Source organism: Nicotiana tomentosiformis, chromosome 1 (genome assembly GCF_000390325.3).
Source record: "Nicotiana tomentosiformis chromosome 1, ASM39032v3, whole genome shotgun sequence".
Taxonomy (NCBI): domain Eukaryota; kingdom Viridiplantae; phylum Streptophyta; class Magnoliopsida; order Solanales; family Solanaceae; genus Nicotiana; species Nicotiana tomentosiformis.
This window is the reverse complement of record NC_090812.1, coordinates 104,500,638-104,522,229: the sequence shown is the minus strand read 5'-3', so window position 1 is coordinate 104,522,229 and position 21,592 is coordinate 104,500,638. Positions and strand designations below refer to the sequence as shown.

The 21,592-nt window shown below is 39.5% G+C and overlaps 1 non-coding gene across 1 annotated transcript; it reads right to left on the bottom strand.

Moving 5' to 3' along the window:
* Positions 1 to 15,497: 15,497 nt before the first annotated feature.
* LOC117275019 (small nucleolar RNA R71) lies at positions 15,498 to 15,604 on the bottom strand. Its single transcript, XR_004505176.1, has one exon. It is a non-coding gene; the product is annotated as a small nucleolar RNA R71 (small nucleolar RNA).
* Positions 15,605 to 21,592: the final 5,988 nt, after the last annotated feature.

Genomic DNA, 21,592 nt, shown 5'->3' with positions numbered 1-21,592 from the left:
CTGAGGCCCCCAGGACACCATCCAAACATACCAACACATCCTAAAACATCATACAAACTTAATCTAAGCCTCAAATCACATCAAATAACATCAAAAACGCAAATCGCGCCCCAATTCAAGCCTATTGAAACTAATGGATGTCCAACTTCTAAAATCAATGTAGAAACCTATCGTACCAACTCTGATTGACCTCAAATTTTGCACACTAGTCATAAATGACATAACGGACCTACTCCAACTTTCGAAACCAAAACTTTCAATTTTCAATTTTTGCCAATTCAAGCCAAAATAACCTACGGACCTCTAAATCAATATCCAGACACACTCCTAAGTCCAAATTTACCATATGGAGCCATCAGAACAATCAAAACTCCATTCCGAAGTCATTTACCCATAAGTCAATATACAGTCAACTCTTTCAACTTAAGCTTCCAAGCTTAGGACTAAGTATCCCAATTCATTAGGAAACATCCCTGGAACCAAACCAAAACCAACTCAGCCATCAATCTCTCCAGTCTCACGGACTCACAAATCTCATACTACTCAACCCAACAATGATAATATGATGTAATAGTGAATTATAATAGAGACTGAGACGTGCTATACAAATGAATAAACATGACTGAGTACATAACTGCAGTTTTAACCAATAACTTAACAGTAGAAATAACCTCAGTGGGTCATAACAGAATAAGCACATAGCCTAAACATGATTTCTAGCATGAATCATAGCTCAATTACTCTAACGCAAAGAAATTATATAGATAAAACAAAACTTAATATCAACACAGTATAAATATTATCCCAGATTATAATTACCACGGAGCATGCCCACAGGCCCGTCACCTAGAATGTGACTCACCTCAAACCAACTCACATAACACATTTTCAGGGATTTATACTCTCAGTTCCAAGTTTAGAGTGTTACTTACCTCAAAGTACGCAACGCAATGCTCCAACAAACTCTTGCCTCATGAATCGGCCTCCGAACAACTCGAATCTAGTCACAACCAACATAATATAATCAATAGAAGCTATAGGAATCGATCTCATATGATAAAGCTAAGTTCTTTAACCAAATTCAAAAAGTCAACCCTAGGCTCATGCCTCGGAACCCGAAAAAAATCACAAATTCCGAATACATATTTAATAACGAGTCCAACCATACCAAAATCATTCAATTCCAACCACAAATCGACCCTCAAATCCACAAATCTTACTCTCCAATACCTAGTCCAAATCCCCCAAATTTCACCTCAAAAACACATAATCTAGGTGGAAAAATCAATGGGTATTCAATATTAATGGATAAACGTGATCAAAAGTTGCTTACCTCTTGAATTATGGTGAAATCCCTATCAAAATTTGCCCCTAGCCGAGCTCCACAAGCCCACAAATGAAGAAAAACATCAAACCCTCGATTATATTAATCTGCCTAGCAATTCTCACTTCTGCAGGCTCACCAGCCGCACCTGCGGCTCCGCTTTTGCCGTAAAACCTTCGCTTCTGGGAAATCCACTTAAGTTTCCTACCTGCCGCTTCTGCGGCCCATTCCCGCTTCTGCGGGTCCACGTCTGCAGGTGCGGGACTACATCTGTGGATTTTCTCTACTTCTGTGACCCCAACTTCCTTTGACCAAATTCCGCATTTGTGGCCGCCTCTTTGCACTAGAGGGCTAGCAGATGCGAAAACCACCTCTCACCTGCAGCAGCTGCCTTGCCTAGCCAAATCCCACATCTGCGGCTCTGCACCTATGACAAATTCCTCACAGGCGCGGTCACACCAGAACTGAAGCTAACAGAAAATTCATAAGTCCAAAATTCCATCTGATTTCCATCTGAATCACACCTGAGGAGCCCGGGACCCCATCCAAATATACCAACAACATCCTAAAACATCGTACTAACTTAGTCGAAACCTCAAATCACATCAAACAACATCAAAAACATGATTCAAGCCTATTGAAACTAATGGATGTCCAACTTCTAAAATCGATGTAGAAACTTATCATACCAACTCTGATTGATCTCAAATTTTGCACACAAGTCATAAATGACACAACGAACCTACTCTAACTTTCGAAACCAAAACTCGAGCTCGGTATCGACAAACTCAACTCTTGTTCAAACTTCTCAATCTTCCAAACCTTCAACTTTCCAATTTTTGCCAATTGAATCCAAAATGACCTATGGACCTCCAAATCTATATCCGGACACACTCCTAAGTCCAAAATCACCATATAGAGCTATCAGAACAATCAAAACTCCATTCTAAAGTCATTTACCCATAAGTCAACATTTGGTCAACTCTTTCAACTTAAGCTTCCAACCTTAGGATTAAGTATCCCAATTCATTCTGAAATATCCCTGGAACCAAACCAACCACCCCGGAAAGTCACATAACCACAAATGAACATAGAGTAAGCAATAAATAGGGGAACAAGGCTACAATACTCAAAACGAGCTAGATCGATACACCTGTAAGCAACCTCCCCAACTCTCTCTAACATCTCAAATGGCCCAATAAACATGGGGCTCAACTTGCCCTTCTTCCCAAACCGCATCACGCTCTTCATGGGAGACACTTGGAGAAGAACCTTCTCACCCACCATATAAGCTACATCCCAAACCTTCTGGTCCGCATAACTCTTCTATCTGGACTCAGCTGTATTAAGTCGTTCATAAATCACATTAACCTTTTTCGTTGCATCACAGACCAAATCAATGCCCAACACCGTACCCTCTCCAGGGTCAAACCAACCAATCAGCAAATGACATCACCTCCCATATAAGGCCTCATACGACGCCATATGAATACTCAATTGGTAACTTTCATTGTTGGCGAACTCTGCTAGTGGTAAGAGTTGGTCCCAACAACCTCCAAAATCCATAACACAAGGACGTAACATGTCCTCCAAGATCTAAGTAGTGCGCTCAGACTGTTCGTATGCTTGTGGATGAAACGATGTGCTCAGCTTAACCCACGTGCCCAACTCACAATGCACGACTCTCCAAAAATACGATGTGAATTGCGTGCCTCAGTTAGAAATGATGGAAATAGGCACGCCATGCAGGCAGATAATATCTTGAATGTAAAACTGAGCCATCCGCTCAGAAGAATAGGAAGTCGCCACCAGAATGAAGTGCGTGGACTTAGTCAACCGGTCCACAATAACCCATACTGCATCATATTTCTTCAAGGTTTGTGGCAAGCCTATCACAAAATCCATAGTGATGCGCTCCCACTTCCACTCTAGTATCTTCAATCAATGAGTCAATCTACCCGGTTTCTGATGTTCATACTTCACCTGTTGATAATTCAAATGCCGAGATACATAAGCAACAATGCCTTTCTTCATTTTTCGCCACCAATAGTGTTATTTCAACTCACGGTACATCTTTGTGACACATGGGTGAATGGAATAGCGTGAACTGGGAGCCTCATCAAGGATCAAATCTCTCAACCCATCGACATAAGGAACACAAATCTGGCCTTGAAGCCGCATATTACCATCATCACCAATCACAACCTCCTTAGCATCGTATCCTTCAACACCAACAACTGAGGATCATCAAACTAGCAAGCCTTGATATGCTCTAACAATGAAGATTGTGCCACAATGCAAGCAAGAACCCAACTGAGCTCTGAAACATCCCATCTCACAAATCGGTTGGTTAAAGCCTGAACATCCATGGCTAGTGGCCTCTCTGCTACCGGTAAATATGCCAAACTGCCCATGCTCTCCACCTTCCTACTCAATGCATCGGCCACTACATTAGCCTTCCCCTTATGATATAATATGGTGATACCATCATCTTTCAGCAACTTTAGCCATCTCTGCTACCGCAAATTACGGTCTTCCTATTTGAACAGGTGCTGAATACTCGGATGGTCAGTCTAGACCTCACAATGAATGTTGTACAGATAGTGCCTCCAAATCATCAGCACGTGAACAATGGCTTCCAACTCTAAATCATGAACAGGATAATTCTTCTCACAAACCTTCAACTGACGAGACGCATAGGCAATCACCCTACCATCCTATATCAATATCACGCCAAGCCCAATACGCGATGCATCACAATACACGATATAAGATCATGAACCCGTAGGCAACACCAACACTGGATTGTAGCCAATGAAGTCTTGAGCTTCTGAAAGCTCAACTCACACTCGTTGGACCATCTGAAAAGAGTACCCTTATAAGTCAACTTGGTGAATGGGGCTGAGATAGATGAAAACCTCTCCATGAACCGATGATAGTAACCTGCCAAACCTAAGAAGCTCTGAATCTCTATAGCTAAAGTATTTCTTCCTCAATCGTCTTGGGATAAACTTTAATGCCCTTGAAAGATACAACATGGCCCAAAAATACAACCGAATCCAACCAAAACTCACACTTTGAAAACTTGGCATATAACCGACGATTTCTCAGTCTGAAGTACGATTCGAAGATGTTGCTCATGCTCTTCTCGACTGCGGGAATAGGCCAAGATATCATTAATGAAGACAATCACAAAGAAATCCAAATAGGGCTTAAACACCCGGTTCATCAAATCCATAAATGTTATAGGGGTATTAGTCAAGCCCAATGACATCTCCAAGAACTCATAGTGACCATACCGAGTCTGAAAAGGTGTCTTAGGGATATCTGATGCCCTAATCTTCAACTGATGGTAGCCAAACCTCGAATCAATCTTGGAAAATACTTTGGCACCATGTAGCTAATCAAATAATTCATCAATCCTCAGCAAAGGATACTTGTTCTTGATAGTGACTTTGTTAAACTGCTGATAATCTATACATATCCTCAACACTGGGCACCCCCAAAGGCAAGACACTAGGTCTAATGAATCCCTTATCAAGCAAATCCTACAACTGCTCCTTCAATTCCTTCAACTCAACTGGGGCCATACGGTATGGTACGGTAGAAATGTGTTAAGTGCTCAGAACTAGATTAATGCAGAAATCAACATCTCTGTTGGGAGGAATACCCAGCAAATCTATAGGAAACACCTCTGGAAATTCGCGCATAACTGATACTAAATCATTGGAAGGAACCTCCGCACTTGGGTCATGGATATAGGCTAAATATTCTAGAAACCCCTTATCGGCCATACGTCAACCATTCACATAAGTTATAACCCTGCTAGTAGAATGGCCATGAGTCTCCCTCCACTCTAATCGAGGCAACCCTGGCATGGTTAATGTCACAGTCTTGGCGTGACAGTCCAAAATAGCGTGACAAGGTGACAGCCAATCCATGCCCAAGATAATATCAAAGTCCACCATATCAAGAAGTAGAAGGTATACTCTAGTCTCAAAGCTCCCGATAGAAACCACACGAGCGATAAACATGATCTACCATGATAGAATCTCCCACAGGCATGGACATATAAATAGGAGCACTCAAGGAGTAACGAGGCATAACCAAATATGAAGCAAAATAGGATCACATGTATGAATCAGTAAAGCCCAGATCAAATAAAATTGAGGCATCTCTATGAAAAACTAGAACAATACATGTGATGACAGCATCAGATGACTCTACCTCAGGTCTAGCTAGGAATGTATAAAAATGGGGCTGAGCCCCACCACTCTGACCTCCGCCTCTCGGATGGCCTCTAACCTGATTGGCCTCCACCTCTAATGGCCTGACCACCACCTCTAGATGTCTGACCCCCGCCTCTAGCTGGCTATGAGGAAGGTGGAGCAACCGGTGCCAAAATCATGGCACGAGTACCCTGTAGTGGTCTGCTACTCATCAACCTAGGAAAGAACCTCCTGATGTGACACGTACCTCCACACTCAAAGCACTCTCTTATTTGTTGTGGCTGTTGAAGCTGAGACTGACCCTGACGGCATAAATATTCACGGTGATAGCTCTGAGTCGGCGGTGCACTACTGGGCGTTGAAGGTGCACTGATGGGCGCTGAAGGTGCACTATAGGCTAGCTGCTCAGAACGAGACCCATAAGAACCACGATTACCCTAAGCGTCGTGTGCTACCTGAAGAGCTGCCTAAATCGGCCTGTGAAGATGGCCCCTACCAAATGAACCTCTGCCTTCATATGAGGCACCAGTGAAATCACCAAAAGGATGAGGCCTCTTCTCAGATACCACCTCTATACCCTGACCACGAATCATCTCGATCCGTCTAGCAATCTCTATGGCCCTCTAGAAAGAAATATCATCCCCCGTCTCCTTGGTCATCTGTAGCCTGATACCAAAAGTAAGTCCATTATTGAATCTCCTCACCCTCTCTCTATCTGTAAGAATCAGATAGTTGCATGGCGAGAGAGGTCCACAAATCTGGTCTCGTACTGGATAACAGTCATGCTGCCCTGTTATAGATGCTCGAACTGCCTGCGGTAATCCACTCTCATGGTAAAAGGAATGAACTTCTCCAAACAAAGCTGCGAAAACTGATTTTTAGTGAGTGGAGGTGAACCTGATGGTCTAGCTCTAACATAATCCTGCCACCATCTCTTGGCATAACCGATCATCTAAAACACTGTGAAGTAGACTCCATTGGACTTTACAATACCCATGTTACACAACACCTCGTGGTAACAGTCCAAATAATCATGCGGGTCCTCAAAAGGTGTACCACCAAAATGGATAGAAAAGAGCTTGGTGAACTTATCCAACCTTATCAGTCCCTCAAAAGACATCGCGGGCCTCTTCCCAGGCTATGTAGTAATAACGGGATGGATATCCCAACTACTGGAACCGACGGAGTATAGTACAAGGGAGCCATCTGCTCCGGGGTGTGAGTGGCGGGAGTTTGAGCTCCTCCCCCGGCTTGAGAGATAGCTGGTGCCATAGGAAATACTCCAGCCTAGACCATACTCTCCATAAGGCCCACTAAGCTGACTAGGGCATCCTGAAGTATGGGAGTAGCAATGAATCCCTTCGGGACCTGAGCGGGTCCGACTGGTGTATTCTGAATGGGAATCTCCACCTCATGATCGATCTGAGGCTCTGTAATGGGTTATGTTGCGCGTGCTCTAGGCTGAGATCTACCTCTGCCTCGGCCCCTACCCTTGGTAGTGGCTGCAACAGGGGGTTCTAGCTCCTGCTCGACTGTGGATGTTGTGAGTGTCTTCACCATCTACGAGAGAACAAGAATAGAATAGTTCAAACTCCAGTAATAGAATAAAGTCGCACTATAGAGAAAGAAAGAAGTGAAATTTTCCTAAAGCTCTATAGCCTCTAGAAAAAAGTACAGATGTCTCTGTACCGATCCCCCAGACTCTACTAAGCTTTCTCATGACTCGTGAGACCTAGGCAACCTAGGGATCTGATACCAACTTGTCATGACCAAGAATCTTAACCTCGGGGTCGTTATGGTGCCTAACATTCCACTTGCTAGGCAAGCCAATGTTAGCTAAATTACTTAACCAGTTTTAAAAATTTAAATCAAAGAATTAATAATAAAAATTGTAATTGTTTGAAATAGATATGATAAATACCATGTAGCGTAGTCTAAACATATCCCAAAAATCTGGAGTCACGAATACATTAGCATCCTAGAATTCTACAGATAAAGTCTGAACAAAATACAACTATTAGAAACAAGGAAAACAGTAAAGATAGGATAGATGGGGACTTTAGGGACTGCGAACGCCAGCAGCTCTACCTCAAGTCTCCAAAAGCAGCTGAATCCAAGCAATCTTCATTATGCGCCGCTAGGACCTACACCGGGATCTGCACAAGAAGTGTAAAAGTATAGCATGAGTACAACCAACCCCATGTACTCTATAAGTGTGGAGCCTAACCTCGACGAAGTAGTGACGAGGCTATGGCAAGTCACTCATAAATAACATGTATGAAATAGTAATAATAACAAATACAGGAATAGAAATAAAACAGTAAACTCAAATAACGGACCCCAAGATCAACCACTAGAGGGACCCAGGATAGCATAATCTCAAATATCATATCACAATATCGAGAATAAATTCTACAGTCACAAACAACTACAACGCATCAAATTTGTTGCGGCATGCAACCCGATCCCAACAGATAACACGATACCATGATCTGATTTCCATTATCATACCATATCATCCTCTGTTCATATTATATTCCGTTCTTATCTCTTCATATCATATCATTTCATGTTTTGTTGCAGGGTGTAACCCCATCCCCCAATATTAATTCATTTCAATGTTGTTATGGCACGCAACCTGATCCCACAATATCAATTTACCAAAAAACTCAACACCAATATTTCAGTAATATCAATGCAAAGAGAAATGAAACATGCAGAACAATAAGAAATTATCAAAACAAACGGAGAATAACCAATACTTCAAAATCTCAAACCTTGGCAAAACAATAACACAAATATACTTAGATGAATCACATAAACGGAATAACTTAATAAAGTACCTCAAGTAATATAATAACGGTAAAAGCAAGTAGAACATGAGACGGCAAAAATATACAATTATAAAATTAGAAGCATGTAGCAGGTAAGCATATATTGGGTGAGAAATGTACAAATCAAAATAAGTAACAATTAATCAACAATAATAGGTAAGACATGGATAACAAGTAACAAAATGTAACAACTAAGGCATGTAACAAGAGATAACATATAATAAAAGAAGACATGGAATTAAATAGCCCAATTCTGCATGCTTTAACCCCATGACGGCGCATATACACTCGTCACCTTGCATATACGCCATTTCCCCATATAAATCACATAACAAGTAGACCAACAAGTCCTAATTCCCTCAAGTCAAAGTTAGACACAACACTTACCTCTTTCTGCAGTCAAATCAACATTCAAGCACGGCATTTCCTTTAGAATTAGCCTTTAAACTAGTTGAATCTAGCCAAATATAGTTCAAATAATTCAAAATGGGCATTCAAAACTACCCATGGGTGAAAACGATTCGATCTTAAATGAATTTGGAAAAAGCCAACAAAATTCAACCCCGAGCTCGCTTAGTTAAAACCCGAGATTTGGACCAAAACCCGATTACCCATTGACCCCCGAGCCTGGTTATATGGTTTATTTTGAAATCCAACTTGAATTTGAGGTCTAAATCTAAATTTTACAAAATTCTCAATTTCTACCCAAATCCCTAATTTCTACCATGGAAATCCTAGATTAAAGGTTACACTCAATGGGTGATTATGGAAATATAACTATACAAATTAAAATTCACTAACCGATGAAGCAGGGATGACAAATCTCTTCAAAATTGCCTCTAGGCTGAGCTCTAGCTTTCAAAAATGGTGGAAAATGGTCAAATAACGACTTTCAACACTTTAAATATCTAAGCGTCAGGTGTTCTTCGTGTTCGCGAAGAACCTGGCACGTTTACAAAGAGCACTGGCCAAAAGAACATCGTGTTTGTGAGGTTCTCTTCAATTCGTGAAGGCTAAGTTCCCAGTCTGCCATCATATTCATGAGCCTTGGTCTGCGTTCTCGAAAGGAAACCACCCACCTTCCACCAGATCACCCAAAAGCATCGCGTTCGTGAAGGGTAAGCCCACATTTGCTTCGCGTTCGCAATTCATCCTCCGCGTTCGTGAAGAACAATCAGCCCCAGCCCCAAACTTCCCATCCGCGATCGCGAAGTACTGGACACCAGTAGCAGAAAACCAACAGTTGCACAAGTTCAAATATGATCTTAAGCCTATCCGAAACACACCTGAGTCCCTCGGGATCTAAACTAAACATGCACATAAGTGTAATAACATCATATAAACTCACACACGCAATAAAATACCAAAATAACATCTAGAACCACTAATCGGACATCAAAACACATGAAACTCAAAAGAAAACTTAAGAACCTCGAGAATCACAATCAAGCGTCCGAACGACCTATCGGGTCATCACAGAGTTAGACTTTATAGGTTGAAGCTTTTTGGAAACATTCCCCTTTTATAGCCATATATAAGGTTATAACTTCAAGCTTTTGGCCTGAAATTATCATCAATAGCTTTGAAGAGTCGGACTTTATAGGCTGAAGCTTTTTGGAAACATTACCCGTTTATAGCCTAAAACTCCATGCCTTATAAGGCTGGAGTTAAAATATATAGCTTTTCAACTTCAACCTTTTTGGCATGAAGTTATCATATATAGCTTTGACGATTCAAACTTTATAGGCTGAAGTTTTCTGGAAACACTACCCGTTTATAGCCATATATTCCACTTCAGACTTATTGGCCTGAAGGATTACTTTATGTATCTGAATACTCTAGGCCACAAAGGTCTGTAGTATATATATATATATATATATATATATATATATATATATATATATATATATATATATATATATATATATATATATATATGTGTGTGTGTGTGTGTGTGTGTGTGTGTGTGTATGTGTGTGTGTGTGTGTTAAAAATATATATTTCACATATAGTTTTTTCTGGCTGAAATAATTGCGCGTACTTTTTAGAATGTTATCTCTGAAGTTCAGTAATTTTGTTAATTACTTTTTTGCAACCAAACCCGTAAGCCAACAAAAATGAGTTGTTTCCACTTCAAGCAATATATAAATGAATAAATTTCAATTCAAGAGCTGATTTTTTTATTTTTATGAAAAAAAATCACATTTCACATATATCAATCAATAATGAACGTTTAAATTCAGAATATCTATCTTCCTTTAGAAGGAATGTTTTTTAGGGATTATTGAATATTGGAGTATTTTTCAGCGTGTTTCTTTAAATATGGATGAGGCGGTAAAGAAGACAAGTAATTTGTTCTTATAGGCAATTAAAATTTTATTAAATTCATAAGAAATTTAGATTTAATCTCAATTTTTGGTCCAAGTAAATATTATGGGGTAAAATAATTGGATTAATTATTCAAATTCAATAAGTATGGATTTAACAAATAGGCCCAAATGCATTGGGCTAACCCATTCAATTGGACTATAGTGATGAGCCCACTTTATTAGTCCCAATATGTGATCTTCCTAGAGGTCCTGTTTGGTGCCACGTGTCAAATGACGTGGCACGCCAAGTCAAACGGAAGAGCCAATAGGATCATGCCACATGTAAAATGATAAGACATCCCGAGTCAAGTTAAAAAGCCAATGAAACTGCACCACATGTGCAAGTGATATATTCTGGCCAATCAAATGCGACCTTGTCACACTTTAATTTGATTGGTCAGAGAGAGTTTATTCTTTTCATAACTCTTCCCTCCTACAACTATAAATATGGGTCTTCATAATTCAGAAAAGACACCAAAAGTTATAACAAAAAGCAAGAGAGAGCTCGTGGATGAAACGCCACAAATTTCTCTACAAGTTTCAAGCTTCAAGCAATCAAGTTCAAGTTCAAGAAATCAAGTTCAAGCTCAAGAATGAAGAATAAATCAAGGTTCAAGGAGTACGAGTTCAAATCAAATTTCATGCTAGTTGAATTCAAGATCATCAGTCGTGGCAACAATATAGATTCAAGATCAAGCTCGAAGGCCCTTGAATTTATTTTCTATTGGAAAGAAGAATCAGAGCATTCATAGAGATTGTAACGCTCAAACTATTTGAAATCAATTACTACGATTGTTACAATATTTTTCGGCCTTGATTTTATTTTCTCGATGCAATTTATTGTCTTCAAATTATGGCATGCCCAGTGGGACAATATCTACCTCTCATCTCAACTTTTCAATAATCAAAGTTCAAGAACATCGAAATGGCTTCAAAGAAAATCAACTCAAGATCAACTTCCACCAAGGCTTCTAATTCCAGGTTCTATGGTGATGTGAAAAGATTCCTCGATGTTATCTTTGGAAGCTTTGGACTAGTTACGAGGAGCAAGGCAAGCTCATTATGACAACAATCACCCCAAGTGTCGTCCGCAACAACCCTTAGGTTTTTGGATCTTCATCCTCAAAAGGAGAAAGAACTTCTACAAACACACCTGAAGGAGGAAGCGATATTGCTGAAAAGATTAATAAAACTCTAGCTCTGTTGGACCTTTGCGGATCCAAGAACTCTGATGTGAAGGAAGATGGTGATACTTCAAGGGAGGGATCCTCCCCACTTACACCGCATAGCGTGAGATAATCAAAGATCAATCTATGTGACAATAAATACTACACTCTATCATCCACAACAATTACGCAAGCTATGGTGACGAACGCTTCATCCGTGGAGTAGCAACTAGCAAACTTGGCAGAAGCAATTGCTAGTTTGACCAAGTGCATGCAAAATCAAGATGGTAGAATTGACAAGATAATAGATAGGGTGGGAATCTTGATGGAAGAAGAATCCACCCATGCACCTGGAAAGCTCCCAGAAGTTCAAGAGATTGATCCTCCCCCACGACAAGTTGTATCCACTAAGGAAATTCCAGTCTCTTCAGAAGGGATGATTCTAATCAATCAACTAAAGGAGTTCATTAAAGAGACTATAAAAACAAATAGGAAGTTGCTTCCAAGTCCTCCCTTACCTACGCAAAGTCGTACACCTCAAGGATCGATATGTTGAAGATACCTGATGGCTATCAACCTCCAAAATTTCAATAGTTTGATGGCAAAGGAAATCCAAAGTAACATGTGATGCACTTCGTTGAGCCATGCAACAATTCTGGGACTTATGGAGATTACCTCGTCAAGCAGTTTGTTCGCTCACTAAAAGGAAATGCTTTTGATTGGTACACAGATCTCGAGGTTGGATCTATTGATAGCTGGGATCAACTAGAGCAAGAGTTCCTCAATGGCTTTTATAGCACGAAACGTATTGTGAGCATGATAGAACTTACAGATACTCATTAACGAAAGGGTGAACCAGTTGTCGACTTTATCAATCGTTGGAGGAATACAAGCCTCAACTATAAAGACAGGCTTAGTGAAACTTTGGGCATAGAGATGTGCATCCAAGGCATGCATTGAGGACTACGCTACATCTTGCAAGGTACCAAGCCTAGCACATTTAAAGAACTTGCGACTCATGCCCATGACATGGAATTGAGCATGGCCTCCACTGGAAATGAAAGGTTGCCCATATATGAGTGATGGTATGCTATAATATCGTGTTTTAGTCACTTATTCCACTCTAATTCATTGCACTTTAATTGCGTTTGAGCTTTAAATGTTAGTGTTTTGCACTTATTGTATGTTTTATACCTTGTAGGAGTGATTCCGAGTGATGTAGATGTTATGGTACTTATTCGAGCTATTTGGAGATTTGAAGTCTGAGTAAAACCCCAAAAGATTAAGCCGGGATTGTGTTCGGGGGTCGAGGACCAAGCCTGGACATCAAAAATCGAAGTTTGAACTTCACTCTAAGAAAACCCTACAGCCGCGGCACGTGGAGTGGCGCGTGGGGTGCCGTAGCTGTGCAATTTTTGCTGCCAGCCAAATGTTGAGCTCTTTGTATTTCCCCACTAATGCCTTGCATGGCGCGTCATCCTGTGCGGCGCGCTTGTGTAATATTTACAGAGCTAATGTCTGATTTCGTCTAGGAGAAGGTGGTTTCGTATGGACCGGCCCTACTTGGTATAAACACATGGGAAAACGTTATTTTCTGGACTTTTGATACATATTCAACCTAAGGATGCTAAGGAGGAGTTGGAGGAGCAAAAGCACAAGGATTTCATCATTCCTTCCTCACTCAAGACCCGAGTTTGGATTGAATTTAGTTCTTTCTATCGTTTTATCATATTTGTGATGAATTACTCCATGTCTATGGAGTAGTTCCATTTATAGTTTGATGGATTTAGTGTATTGATTTTTTTTGTGGATTATAACTCTAGTTTTATGTTTGAATCATTTTTGGATAATTTAATCGTTGCATCTTTATTCACCTGTTCATGTAATCGAGAGAGGCATAACTTGTGATATTTTTGCATTATATTATAGGTTGAGTTAATTAATTCTTCCTAGTAATCGAAAGAGGCTTGTTGAATCATTGATTAAACCTAGTTAGGAGGATAATCGAGAGAGGTTCTCCTAAAGACCAATCCACTACGCATTCTGGCATAACTTCACAGAGCATAATTTGGTTCATCTCGCGAGGTTGAGACTTAATCGAGTGAGGAGTTTCTACTAAACATTTGAACTAATAATTGAGTGAGTTCGAGAGACTCACTTGAACATTAGAAGTGAATTATCTAGAGTTTGATCCCAAACAATTATCTTGCACATATCATATCAAAACCCTATCTTCTCCCATTGATAACCTTTTTTGCTTATTCCTTGTTTCAATTGTCACTAGTTAATAGTTTAGAATCTTAGTTAATTTTAGTTAGAAATCATAGAATTCTCAACTGTTGATCTTCTTGGATAGCAATCAAACTAAAAACAATGAAAATACAGTTTAACTCTAATCCATGTGGATATGATATTATACTATACTATATTTGATTAGCGAGCATAATTTTAAGTGGTGTTTTGCGCTCGTCAAATTTTGGCGTCGTTGCTGGGGATTGGCAATCAATAGTTTTATATATATATATATATATATATATATATATATATGTTTTTTTTTGTTTGGAAATCCACTAGGCATTGTGCCTAGGGCTAGTTTTTATAATTATCTAAAACAAGAATACATTGTCATGCAGTGAAATAAAAGGTGCGAAATTAGCCTATGGAAATACATATTCCCTATTATCACTTTTGAGTATCATACTCAATATTGATATTACAAGATCTCTTCTAAAAAAGCATAATAAAAATACATTAAGGACGAGGCAGAAAAACTCTTCAAAATTGAAGCCCATGGAAATTCTTCGCGTTTTGCACAAGTCTCCATTTCCTTTTTGCATTACTGGCCATGAACATGAATCTACAAAGTTACATTGTTTTCCTTGTTCCTTTGGTGAATTATATTCCAATGTTGTTACTGCATTACTGTTTGAAATAGGTTTTAGTGTTGATTCAGGAATTTTTTTATTTAATTTTTTTTCTCTTTTTACTGTTGGTGTTCTTTGACTGTGTGCGAGTTATAGGTTAAGATTGGTGCATGACTCGAGCTTCGGGGAAAGAAGTGCTACCATACGAATAAGAGATAGAAAAACAACTGCGACAGTTGAGGAAGGAAAGAAATCTCACCGAGACTTTAGAGAAGGTTGGGCAATCTTCAACCAAAGAAACTATGGCTGGAGATGATGATGATAATGAAGATTTGGCTGCAAGAGAGGCAGCTTAACAACGAGAAAAAGTTGCACGGGATGCTGAGGAAGCAGCTTTTAGAGATGAACAGATTATCTATGAAGAGGAGAGAACTCGAAGCAAGGGTTGCTTCAAACCCTTCACAATTGTTGTGTCTTCATAGGAAAGATGAATGAAGATCCTCACACACAGCTGATGACTTCGAGGAGATTATAAACACCTTTCAATACAATGGTGTGTCACAAGATGCAGTATACTTAAGGGCATTCCCCTTCACACTCAAAGATGATGCAAAGCAGTGGCTTCAAAGCTTGCCCAATAGATCGATTAGAACATGGGATGAGATGACCAGAAAATTCCTTGATAAATATTTCTCATCAGCTAAAACGGGCAAGTTTAAAAAGGAAATCCATAACTTCTGCCAGAAAGAGATTGAAATTGTTTTTGAAGCATGGGAGAGATTTAAGGAGATAGTTCAAAAGTGTCAACATAGCAGAATTAAACTCTGGATGCAACTCCAGGACTTTTGGTATGGATTGACATCGGCCTCACGTAGGACATTGAGCAATGCAGTTGGAGGCCCATTGATGAAGAAAACTCTAGCGGAGATAGTTACAATTCTAGATGATCTATTAGAAGATGCAAATCAGTGGCCCTTTGAGAGTGCTGAAAGAAGAAGATCAATTGGTGTTCACCAAGTTGATGCTAATACATCTGTGCATATACAGCTGGATGTTATGGCTAAAGAAATACGAAAGTGCACCTTAGCCACAATACAAAGTGAACCTCATAAAGCTTGTGATATATGTGGAAGAGGACAACCTACTCATGAGTGTCAAGCCTCAACTGAGGAAGTGAATGTTGTGGGAAATTACAACTTTAATGCAATGGGTCAGAAGCACCCTGGATTTTCATGGAGTTTACCCGGGGGTACTGCAAATGCATGAAAACAAAATAACCCCAAATTCCAGGGACAAGGAGCTCCTAGTTTTGTTAATAAGCAGAGGCCACAGTTTCAGCCTCAACAGCCCAATCAGCCTGGTCTAGAAGATCTCATGAAGGCCTTTATTGTGAAAACTGATGAAAGATTTGAAGTACAAGGGGCAGCAATTCGATATCTAGAGAAGCAAGTAGGACAAATTGCAATAATATTATCTGAGTGAGTTCTAGGTACTCTCCCCGTTGATACTGAAAGAAATCCCAAAGAACCAGCGAATGATGTAACCTTGAGAAGTGAGAAAGTGTTGAAATATCCCACCCTAGTCCAAAAAGATGTGGAACTTAAAAAAGAAAGTGGGGGCAGCTGAAAAGTGATGTTGATAAGAAGAAGAAAGGCAATAAGGCAACTGAGAAAAAGAAGAAGGAAGATAATTCTAGAAGGGAGGAACCTGAAGAGAGTAAGCATATGCCTGCTTTACCTTTCCCCCAAAATCTATATAGAGAAAAGTTGGACAAGCAGTTTGAGAGATTTCTGGATATGCTGAAATAGGTTAATGTAAACTTACCATTCACAGAAATGCTTTCATAAATGCCAGGTTATGCCAAATTCTTGAAGGAGATCCTGACAAAGAAGAGGAAAATAGAGGAGACCTCAGTGGTCAAGCTCACAGAGCATTGCAACGCGATATTGCAAAATAAACTTCCACAAAAGTGTAGAGATCCAAAGAGTTTTATTATACCTTGCTTTTTAGGAACCATTAAATTTGATAAGTCTTTATGTGATTATGGTGCTTCAATAAATCTAATGCCTCTATCTATTTACAGGAAACTGGAGAAAGAGGTTAGAGAGATAAGGTCTGCACCTATATCTTTGCAGCTGGCAAACCAAACAACTATAATACCCGAGGGGATAGTGGAAGATGTTTTGGTTTGGGCGGATAAGTTCGTATTTCCTATAAAGCAGGAAGATGTTTAGTGGCAAAGATGGAGGAGGACAAGGAGGCCCCCCTCATCCTAGGAAGACCATTCTTAGCAACAGGCAGAGCGATATTAGATATACACGAGAGAAAACTCTTGCTTAGAGTGGGTGAGGAGACTGTGACTTTTGATATGAATGTAGCAACAGGGGTGAAAAAGGAGAAACCAGCTACAAGTGTTGAGTGAAAAGTAAAGAGTTCGAAAGAGAAGGTTGTAGTGAGTGAGAAAGATAAGTGTGGGGTGTACCCAAGAAGGCTGAGAAGAAGCTATCTGCATGGATGTGTGCATTAGTTCGGGCGCAAGGAATGGAGCGTGACTTCGACTCAGACCCCGATTAGATATTCAGGGAAGTTTCCTTTAATTTATGCCTTTTAATTGTGTGTCATGGGGACATGCCACAACTTAAAGTGTGGGGTTAAGTGTGGGATAGGAAACATTGTGATATGATTTGAATTGAAAGAAATTTCTCTTGACTTTATTATGCCTTGAGAATAGTGAGTGTTTTAGTTGTATGACTAGGCAAAAGTTAGGACGTAAAAAAAACTTACCCATTCTGAACTACGGTATGACTTGATCCTCTTCACCGAGGTACGTAGGCAGCTTAGAGTTTCATTCTAAGTTCAGTCGCATGACTTCAGAAGATACATAGTGCCCCAATCGTTGTTCTAATGAAGTACGATGGAATGTAATCCATTCAATCAGCACTTGAAAATCGAGCTGAGACACCATTCTTCTGTTAAACTTTGGATCCCATTTGATTTAAAGGGGGAAAGACGTTATGGTAAATTGGTGTCTTCAATGAAATGATTACAGTCTTTTAGGAGGCTACAAAGTATTTGCATTAAAGTCCGAGAATTCTCTATGCCTTCATGTTCGCCAAACCTACAAGTTTGTTGGTCTCCAAATCAGCTCTCTGCCCTTAAAGGGGGGGGGAGGGAAGAGAGGCATCAGAAAGAAACACAAGTATAAGAAGGAAGATTACCTGGCACGACATTTAAAATTCAGTGAGACTTGAACCCAAGATATTTGGTTAGAATGAAGTTCTTGAATTTTAGTTTCTGTCAATTAAACCGTCTTGCGATCTTGAGGCTTCCATACCAAGACATGAACGTATTGGCAAAGTCGCGCTAATTTGGAACTATCGGCGCATCAAGAAACTAAAGCCGACTTCAAAATATTATCTGAAAATATTCTTAAAGTATTAAATTTTACATTCTGGATATATTTTAGATTTTTAAGGTTAGTTTCCAATACATTAAATGGTTTGTTATTTCGACATCCTTACATCAAGATACAAAAGTTTTGATAAAGTCGCGTAAATCTGGAATCGTTGTTGTGTCAGAATTTAATATTTATTTCGAAATATTATTTGAAACTATCCTTAAGGCATTAAATTTTGAATTTTTGATATGTTTAGGAAATTTAGTTTCCAGTAAATCAAACGGTTCATGATTTCGACGTTCCTACATCAAGATACAAAAGTTTTAGTGAAGTCGCGCAAATATGAAATCATCGCTGTGTCAGAATTTAATATTGACTTTGAAATATTATTTGAACCTATCCTTAAGGCATAAAATTTTTCATTTTTAGATATGTTTTAGATTTGTAATTTTAGTTTCCAAAAATCAAACAGTTCCTGATTTTGATGTTTTTACACCAAGATATGATTTTTTGTGAGACTGCACAAATCTAAAATTTTTAACGTGGTAGAATCTAAAGTTAGTTTCAAAATACTATTTTGGGCGATTCTGAAGGTGTTCAATTCTATGTTTTGGATATATTTTACATGTTGAAGTTTAATTTTCAATAAATCAAACGGTTCATTATTTTCAATTAAGCGCGTAAAGCTGATAATTGTAAATGCGACTAAAATAAAAGTCGGACAATGTAAAGAAAAAGAGAAGAAATCTTATTTATGATGAAATAAATATCCACTAGGTCAATCTAACATAAAGAAAAAAGGGAGATAATTCTAATAGTCTAATCTAAGCAGAACTTGTAGCTGATCAATTCTTGATAGCTAGTCTCCAGGTTCTTCTTATTCTCCTCCAGATTGGCCGAATTATCAATAGTCAGCAAATTTACGTTGTCTTATGAAGAGACCTCAGTCTCGGCACCTTAAACTTTTGCTTGAATCTCTTCAACCTCCATTTGAGTCGCTTCTATAACACCTTCGAGATTCTCCCTCTCTTGTTGTAATGTCTGTAACCTCTTTATAACTCTCTTCAATTTCTTTTCACTAGTGGAAACTTTCTTGACTTTTTCGCTTGCTTCAAGTTTGCACAATTCGAGGCGGTCCTTAGCCTTGGAAATTAGCTCTAGTTTCTCATCTTCACTCATCTTATCAGCCAAATAGGATCGCTCTTGGTCATATGAAGCGGCAAGTTCGAAAAGAGAATCAAGTAAACTCTCTAATGGAGAAACATCCAAAATATTTGCCTTCTTCATATCCTTGAAAATCTTAGTGATTTGCTCCCTATAAGATGAGAGCAATTTTGCACAAGTTTTGGGGAGTTTATTGCAAATATCCTCCCAAAGACCCAAGATGAATTCCTTTTTATGATTAAAGACAATGCTCTTTCCTTTAAAAAAATAGAAACTACTGTATTTGTCGTTGCTAGAACGTGACTTATCTCATTTGGAGTTTGTCTTTTTAAGTCTTTGTCATGAGGAACAGATAATGCATTCGAAGATGACTTCACTTTAGATGTAGGACTTGCAATAGCGTAACGACCCGACCGGTCATTCTGAGCTCTAGCACATCGTTCAGCGGTTTGAGGCCTTGAGTAGCTTCACTTCAGGTATTATGACTTGTACGTGTGGTCGGAATTGAATTTTGCGAAGTTCGGAGTTGATTTGGAAAGAAAATTCTAATTTCAGAAGCTTTAAGTTGGAAGAATTGACAAAGTTTTGATTTTTGAGTAGACGATCTCGGAATCAGGATTTGAATCTTCCAACAGGTTCGTATGATAATTTCGGACTTGAGCATATGTTCGAGAGGTTTGGCGAGTTAATGGTGTGATATCATAGTAATTGGGAAGGAGGAAGTTTTGTGGATTCTAGATTTATGTGCTTGTAGCTTAAAGCTAAGTGGGGGAGTCCACCGCCTACGATTGGATAGTGTGGTTGTCTTCTTGTGCGGTTTCTGGTTATCGGTACATTGGTGGATTATTTAGGACTAATAAAAAACATCAGGGTTAATTCGAGCAAAGAACTTGATGAATGTGTGTTATATTTGGCCTTATCGATTCATGTGCAGGTTTTGGGGAAGACTCAGAGTTTATGCTTCTTATGGATGTGATGTACAAGGAAAAGAATTCATCCGGTTTCGTCTTTGTGAGTGTTCATGTGCTAATAGAGTGTAGGAGTTTGATTATATTCGGGACCAGGTCAGAGTGGGTGACTCTCAACAACGGTTCTAGTGGGTTCAAGAATTAAAGTGCAGTGCCTAAGGTTTTCGGGTCTGTTGTGTGGTTAAGGATCGAGTTTTTGCAGTGGATTATGAAATGGACTTGGAGTGTTCTATGTTATCATCGGGTCTGCAGTGCAGTATTAGAGAAATGGGTGAAAACAACTTCGGATTCGTAAAGGATCTTTCAGAATGGGTGTACCAATTAGAAATGTTATTGTGCGCATAAGGAGGGTATGAGAAGGTTCATGGGTATTGAGACGATGTGGTCTCGTGGATTGGGTCACTCGGGATGAGTGTTGTTGGGTTTCGTTATGTTTTGAATGGAGCTATTATTATTTCTAAGGCAAGTCTAGAGAAAATTGGAAGAAGTGGGGTCGGTTAGTAATGGTTTGAATCAGCATGATTGTGGCAATGATTAGTTCCTTCGGCAGTTTAAGTTATACAGGTGGTTTGTGATTGTACGTACGGGCTTGAAGGCCATCGTAAATTGTGTGATTTGGGAGGTATTCAATTCCTATGGCTTTGTTGTGTAAATGGATCCCGGAAGAGTTATGGTGGTTTAGACCATGACTTGAGGTTTGTATTTTCTGCGGTCGTGGGATTCAGTTACGTGTTGCAATGGTTCTTCTGAAAGGAGTTAAGTGAAAGGTTTCTAGCCAATTAAGTGTTTATTCTACTAGTAGTTCAGGGGTTATGAGGAATTCTTGTACTCTCACGTAGCGGCATGATAGGTGCAGTGAGCAACATGGGAATTGGAGGTTGAGGATCAAGGTTGCGGCTCGGTGTTGATAAGAGTGTCACGAGCTCGGATGGGCAGGGAAGAATTCATATGTTTAGAGTAAGCTGGCATTAACTTAGTGTCGCTTGAGAATGATGTCCTGTAGAAGGGGCATTGTGTGTTGATTTGCGGATTCGTGATTTTCTTTACAGAATTAATACGGTTGGTGGTATAGAGGTGCAGACTTTGCTACCTGGTGCGGAAGGTCGTGGGAGCATATCCCATGGGAGAATTTTATAAGTGTGGCATGTTAGTCACTTGATTGTTAAGGATTGAAACCAAGTATGGAGATTCTGGTACTATTGCTAATGTGAGAGTTTATGTCGGAAAGGCGCTTTATTCCTTTGGTTGTGGACTGTGGGAGTTTGTTCTGGATTGGA